Genomic DNA, 7,860 nt, shown 5'->3' with positions numbered 1-7,860 from the left:
TTTGTGTGTGTGCTTTGTGTGTGTGCATGCATTTGTGTGTGTGCGCGCAACTGTACCTGTATCATAACATTACTGCAAAAAGAATACTGCTTACTCCGAGATTAAAGACTGCAACTGCGGTGGCAGTGCTGCCATTTTGTGTCATGACCATGCTTTTAACAGGTGAGAGTATGTTACTTTTATGCTCATCTTTTTTCTCTGCAATTACCACATGGGGAAAGAATGAGCAGAGAAAAGATTACAGGGCTAGATCTTTTCCTCTGCGGAAAAGGCTCTGGAGAGATGAAGTCATCAAGAAATTCTTTCTATGGAGACATGGAGGTTTGGCCTGTTTCCTGCCTAGAGAAGAAGAGGAAGTTCATTGCTTTGCCCCGGGCAGGTGTCAGGAGGAAATATGCCTGTTCCTTGCTTCTGGGTCAGCTCTTCCTCTGCTCTTGGGAACCGTACTGTGCGCGTACCCTCTGCCATCGCAGTACGGAGGCAGAGAAAGGGTGGCCCAAAACTGCTCTTTTCTGCAGATTCTCCGCTGCAATTAAGACAGTGAATATTCCTTCGCTCCCATCCAGTCTCGGCCTGGCTTGCGTCCTCCCAAGCCTACTGAGGTTGGCTTATTTATCTTCCTGAAAAAGGAAGGTTGGATGAGCGGAAACTCTACAACACATAGTCAGCCAAAGACTGGATCCTGTATTTTCTTGTGGAAAAACACAACTCAGTCCAGTGGGAGTTTTATCAGATTAGAAAAGACATGAAAAGGCCCCCAAGAATCCAGAAGGACAAAGTTTTTATCTGGTATTTATGGACAAGTTTCTATCCAAAACATTGATTTCTTAGTGTAAGATTTGGGATGACAAAAATAGATATTTTTTTTTTGTTTAGAAGGCAATACAACTTAAAGAACTAAGGCTTAACCTGACCTTAAAGGGTATTACTTTTCTTGACATTAATGGGTGTGAGTTTAGCTGTACCAGTTTCAGCTTAATATTATTTGTAAAAAAATTATTTCTGTTGATCTAGGTACTACAAATAAGTTGCTGTGATAAATATCAGCATTTTGAGCATTTTGCTGTAAATTATGCTTAATTGATTTCTGTGAATGAACTTAAGTGCCAAAAGATCTGACCTTGGAAACTGAAAGCTGCGAAGTTGTGTGCATGTAAGGTTAGTCTGCAAACGCGTTCCTGTTCGTTACCCCAGTGCATGCTTAGCTGCAGGATGTACTTCTCCTTTTCTTGCAGGTATTTATTTACAGCAGTCTCCACTAGTGTGAAAAGTGAGTATTTCACCACTTTACCACATTAAAACAGACTGATAACTATCACTGAAATTTTTCATCCTCACAGATCATCCCTGTGGAAAAAAAAAATAATAAAAAAAACACTGTACACTTCCATTTTATGATGGTATCGATAAAGTAATTGCTGCAAAACAGATTGTTTCAGAAATCTGTTATGTCCATTTACTACCAGAGGCGTAAGAACCAAGAACAGGGTCGATAATCCGCTAACGGTGCACTTTCCAAATTTGTGGAAGGAGAATTGAATTAATTTATTTTTTCAAAGAAGAGTTGCAGTCCTTATACAACTAATGAGGCAAACATATCAGAAGTTAATAGAAGCTTCATCAGCAGTGAAATTAGTCAATTTGCATAAATGACTGACTAAATGCAATATTCTTAATTGGGAGCTGCAAAGCAACATCTTAAGTATGTTATGGAGCTACCTAAAATCAAAATGCAGGGCATATATTAAACAGAAACTATTAGAAACCATTTGGTAATCTTGGCTGTTCTTTTTATCTAAAATGTTATAAATTAATCCCAGCAAAAGGTTCCTGGGGGTGCATGTGCACCTAGAGAGTTGCCATTTAGCAAAGCAGAGTGAAGGCGACTCATTTCAGAATTTCTTCCTGCCATTTTGCGTAAGAGGTGTGAAATGTGGTTACACATAGTTCATGTAATTTAAAGGGTCTGTGCAATAAGGATTTTTAAGTGGTGATATTTCAGAACACATGCACTGAAAGAGAGCCTTCTGCTGTGCAGGTTAGTTTACTGCTCAAATTAGCTAAAGGTGGTAGCAGTTTGGTTCTGTGCCAGAGCCATTGGGACCTAGAGCCAAAAGGACCGGTTCATAGTCTGTGAGATGTATTATGTTGTAAAGATTCATTTGTACGCACGTACATGGTGCTTGCTACGTTCTGTAGCACACAGGGTATTGTGTTGTATCATTATCTCATCATAATATAAATACAAATTTTTATACCTTTTTGTTGTGGCTTTCTTTTTTTTTTAAATTTTCACCATTTGCTTTTTGTGTACAGTGTTTCTTCTCTTTGCAAATCTCTTCATATAGGTTTAATGACTACTTAATAAGGAGCTCACTGAGTTTTACCTATTCAAATTAATAGTTTGGTATTAAGTTTGGAGTGCTATTTAAATTAAAGTCATTACATATGTTGGCCCAATATAATTCCAATAGTCATCATTTGTCTCTAACCATAGCTGCTGTATAAATTTCCACTATTGCATTTCTGAAGACAAACCAAACTCTAAAACAAAGTGCAAATTGAAATGCATTAGTTTTTGTCCTAAATAATTACACTTGAAATCACTCCAGCTCTGTATGAGATACCAAAAAAGAAATGTTAAAAGATAGTCTACGAGTTTTGCATGTGTATTTTGTTAAAATGAATATGAAATTCACATCACAAATGATATATAACCAGACAAAAAATGAAAAATTTAGCTTGTTACTTGATACTATTTGCTTTTGCAAATTGTATCATTTTACTTTCAACTGTAATGTGTGACATCTTTTTTTTTTTTTTCCAGCGTGTCAAGAATATTTTATTTTAATTTAGGGAGCTCTTAAAAATATACAAATAGTAGTTTTAACTTGAAATCATCGCAAGTAGTTTGTCAATGGGTTTATGCTTAACTCAAATCAGCTAAGCTGCTGAATCAGTAAAAATGTTCATGCACAAAGCACAGTAAAGCCTGGTAAACTATTTTTGTAGCAAAGCTTTATTTTAAAATACCACTATCACAGAATAAGCATAAAATACAATTCAGAAAATCATTAGATTACTATAAATTGATCTCCARCAGGAAAGGAGATACAATAAACTTTTAACAGTGTTGTATTTTGGACAGCACCACGTTATTCTGCACAAGAATTAATCAAATGGGGTAAAAGAGTTAAGATAAATGTCATGGCACTACTTTTGTAAATCCTGTACAGTTTATGGACTGTACAGCCTCTTTTAAGACATTTGCAATGTCTTGTGATCTGTTTATAAGAAAAGTAAATTTCCATATCTTGCTAACAATGGATGTTTCACTTTTTAATATTAAAAGTGCACAAGCTTGCATGTCAGGATGAAAAAGTTGTATTTTCAAAACCAATTTAAATGGAAAAGAGCTATAAATCAGAAATAAATTCATGATGATATAACCATCAGCTTCTTCTAGAATAGGCAGTATAAAGTGGTTTCAGTGGCAAAGTTATCATTATCATTATGCTTCTAGAATTTTGTGAATTACCCAGCATTTTTAAGGACCGTGCTATGACAAGAAAGGCATGATTGTGGTGGTGTGGCTAGACTGCAAATGAAGGGCTGGCATTACTGGTGCCAGAACGGGCTGGGTTCAGATAAGCTGAGATTGCTGCTGGTAGGAGGCAACTTTCCTTTTGCCCATGGAGTTTTTACGCTCCCTAAGCTGAGGTAGCAGTGCTATTAAAGCTCTCGTGTGTGTGCAGAGGACCCTGTGAGCAGGGGGGCAGCGGTGCTAGGAGCGGTGGGAGCAGAGCAGGCAAGTGGGAGGGACAAGCTGGGCTTCCCAGTCCATGTCCAGGCTCCTGCTGGGTCCTTGCGTATCTTCCCACACCAAGGTTCAGTTTCTTAGGAACACAACCCATCTGCAGACAGCTCAGCTGATCTAGGGGTTTTAATCCACAATGGGGTCGATTAAACAAACTGTATTTTCTAGAAAAAATTAACCTTGTGCAAGGTATGTCTAAGTACGTTAGTAGTGTTAGCCCAAAAGTGTATGGACTTTTTTAATTTAAGGCATTGAATCCAATAAAGCTGAAGAAAATGAAACACTTCAATCTGCTCCTCTGGCAATACAAGGTCTCAGAATGAAAGCTACAGTTCCTCTAGAGAGAGGAGTGCGCTTGTGAGAGAAAGCAAACTAGTGCCAAATTTCTATATTCTGACTTTATTATTATAAAAATCACACTTCAGAAGCTGTGCTTAATCCAGAATATAAATTTGCTTAAAGTAAAGACTTATTTTTAGTACAGTCTGTTTCCAAAGAATGGTTGGTACTGCAGCAATCTGCATCAGAGACCCATAAAATCCTGCTGCTACTAGCAGATGTGACTGTGACCATGAACAGTAGGATGCAAAACTAAAAAGCTTTTACACTGTTGCAGTTCATCGGCTAAAAACTTACTTCCAAGTCTTTTATTTCAATTCTTTTTTCTCAAAAAAAAAAAAAAAAAGCCCCAAACCTAAAGCAGTGATAAACAAAACACTTTTATAAGAGTGTTTTTCATGTGACAGACGTACCTCAGTGTTAGGGTTTGTATTAACCAGCTGCAATGCTCATCTAAGCCTAGTAACTGCACTCCTCAGGTTTTTTTCTTATAGCCTTGGCTAATAGGTAATCGATAGCTTCTCACTGAGGTATCAGACACATCTGTGTCATATTCTGCAGTGAAACAAATGCAATATGGCATCTGTGGAATAGTGCAGAGCTTGCAGACATCCTTCCAGAAGTGTCTATGTCTTAATCTGCTGGAATCCACCATAAAATGCCTTATAAATGTGATATGCTATCTAAGCAACCTCTCTAGTTCTCAGACAAAGATGCAAAACAACTGCTCCTAGAACAAACGAAAAAAAAAGAGTAAGGTAAACCTTTAATTATGTTTTACATAATCAAGAACACAATCAAGAAAAAAATGATTCAGAGAAAAAGATTCTTGACCCTAAAATAGCTGCAAAAGCGAACATACCGAAGCATATGGGGCTGTGGTTGCATGGAGAAATGGACTACAAGAAATTCCAAAGATATGTTTGTAACACCAGTTAGGGAAAGGCTGCTGTTTAATCTCTATCCCTAAAAGATGATATGGTCTGACAAATGAAAATTTGTTTCACATTAGAGGCTTATTCTTTCAAAATGAGAAGTTTAAATGCACAGTGTTCTGACCTAAAATATTCCTTTTCTAGCCTGAATTCCTAAGCCACTGGGGATTATGAGATCGTACTGTCTGTCAACTTCTCTTTCGTCCATCTGTTCCCCTCCTCCTTTCCTTGATAACTTTTGAACCTACAGGCTAATTTTGACCAAAGCTGACAAAGCAGAGATAGGACGGAGGCTGCAAAGATATTAAGTGGTGAAAACTTTTATGAAAATCCAGTGTCTGGGTAGAAAGAGAACTAAATTATTTCCTATACTCAATATGCCTGAAGGCAGGCATAACTGAGCTCTTAACTGTTCTGAGAGGTGGCTACTGGCGAGCACGTATGTAGCTCCCAACCAGCTACTGAATTAGTATATTCCCCAGCTTGCCCAGCTAGACAGACAGGGTTGTAGGTTTTGTGAAAGGCCACACAGGAGGTGGGATGTAGTTATATGCATGTGAGTCCAGGGTAAGGAGGAAAGAGGGAGAGGAACTGCCAACACAGAGAACTGCAGATATTAGCTACAGCAACCTAGATCGCCGATTGTCAGTTTACTAAATTCTCCTTCATCATGTCTTCTTCCTTTAAGGATGTGGATTTCAATTGCAGATCTGAACAGCTCTCAGGATAGCAGGATTTTAGATTCACTACAGGACAAGTTGATTTCGGTGACAGTAACTGACTGAACTGAAACTGTATCGTCTGATGAAATAAGCTAGTGAATAATTTTGTTCCTTCCAGGTCAGAAAGATGCAATGCACTGTATCTGCAAAAACATTTGAAAACTTAAGCTGGTCTAAATTGCAGCTGCATATCAGACAGTAATCCTAAGGTGAGGAATTCAACAATACAGCTTGTTTTGCCTGTGAGAACTCACTGCAAGATCAGGGTTTAATTTAAAAGTGTATCTTGCATGGACCACATTATACCAGAAATCAACATCCCACACTTTCTCCAAGCAATACAGGTGCTGATTTTGGTCTACAGAAATTAATGTGAGCTAGTTGTAGCTGTGCTGAACTGAAGAGGTTGCTCATTTCCCTGCGTTGATTCATCTCAACAACAGCATTAGGATTAGAGAAGCTGCACATTAAGGACATGCTGGAGGGTTCAACCTGCCACATACAGCCTGGGTGAATGCCTCATCAGGGTGAAACGTAAAGATAAGATTTCTGGATTCAGTAAATGACTGCTTTCTAGAGTAAGCGGCCTTAGAACTCACAACAAAATATGTCATTCTGAATTTAGTTTTCAGCAGTGCAGAGGATCTGATTCAAGAGTGGGAGAGCTGCTTTGTAGTAGCAACCACAGTACAATTAGGCTTCACACTGTAACAAGAGAGAGCAAACCAAATAAATAGAGCAAACAGATACTCAATTTTAAGAAAAGGAACTATGTAAAAATGGGACAAATCCCCCCCTCCCCGAAAATAACAGTTCAAAAAGCAAGAAGCCTACAAACAGCCAAAAAGCTCTTAAAAAATAGTGTACTAAAAGCCAAGGTAAAATATGCAACACAAATAGGAAACAAAGTGGTCCAAAAAAACCCCTGCATGGTTCGATGTGAAAGGAGGCTATCATGAGGCAAACAGGAAAGCCCAGAAAAACATGGCATGTGCAATGTAAGCAGGAAAACAAGAGGGCAAAAAAAGAATTTGAGTGTCTTATAAAGGATGCTCAAACTGTTAGTAAAATTTTACTTGACGATCAGCTCAGAACTGGCCATTAAAATTCAGAAAAGAGGTCCTGGAATCATTGCTGACAGTTCTCTGTTGGCTTAATGGGCAGCGGCACCCCAAAAGCCAACAAAGCAGTGGGCATTATAAGAAAAGGTATTGAGAACAAGACACAGGGCATGATTTTGCTGCTGTAGAATATCTTGGTGTGCTCATAGCTTGATGACTGTGTGCAGTCTGGTCTCTGCATCTCAAGAAAGGCATGGGGGAGTTACAAAGGGTACAGAGAAGGGAAACTGAAATAATCAGGGGACTGGAGCACCCGCTTTACAAGGAGAAACCAAACTTTGTAACTCTTCAAATTGGAGGACAAAGCTGAACGGAAAAATAATTGCGGCTTTCTGAATTACTAAGAAAGCAATGAATAAAGTAAATGCAGAGGTGGTATTCATCAAATCCTGCAGTACTAGAACTAAGGGTCATTTGATGATAGGAAGAGATGTGTTTAAAACCAGTAAGTGCTTTTTTATGTGGTGCATGGTGAAGTTTTGGAATTTGTTGCCTCATGAGGTTTTACAGTTAGACGGTATCAGCAGGTTCACAAAAGAATCAGAAAAATTCATGGCAAGTCCATGAATAAACACTAAAATTACTAGGCAGGGATGTAGGTTCTAGAATCATTAATATATTAATTTTGGAGACAGGGGTGGTGAAAGCGGCCAGGCCTTTCCTGAACAGTCTTTAGGGAATTACTGCTACTGCCAGGACTCTCAGGCTAGTGGTTTGGACCGCTGACCTAACTGGGCATTTCTAATGTTCTTCAGCTCAGTATTTCCAGCACCTTCAGAACCACAGCTCCTTCAGGTGTGACTTCCACAGGCAAGACCCCTTGGCTACTTAAGCCCTTACAAAAACACAAAGCCCTGGCTACATTATTCTGACAGCGGTTTTACAGGGCAGTTCCACCCTGAGCCAGGAAACGCACTATGCTGCTA

General features: G+C 38.8%; 1 protein-coding gene across 3 annotated transcripts in view; it reads left to right on the top strand.

Moving 5' to 3' along the window:
• Positions 1-134, top strand: part of MXD4 (MAX dimerization protein 4) — a 39,062-nt gene extending 38,928 nt beyond the window's left edge. For all 3 annotated transcript variants that reach the window (XM_026064675.1, XM_026064676.1, XM_026064674.1), the window contains exon 6: positions 1-134. This exon is cut by the window's left edge and continues 3,207 nt beyond it. The gene's annotated coding sequence lies outside the window, so the exon portion shown is untranslated.
• The last annotated feature ends 7,726 nt before the right edge of the window (positions 135-7,860 follow it).

This window comes from Apteryx rowi, unplaced genomic scaffold (assembly GCF_003343035.1).
Source record: "Apteryx rowi isolate R43461 unplaced genomic scaffold, aptRow1 scaffold_22, whole genome shotgun sequence".
NCBI classification, from domain to species: Eukaryota; Metazoa; Chordata; class Aves; order Apterygiformes; family Apterygidae; genus Apteryx; species Apteryx rowi.
Note: the sequence above shows the minus strand (reverse complement) of the source record. Positions and strands in the feature narration are given on the sequence as shown.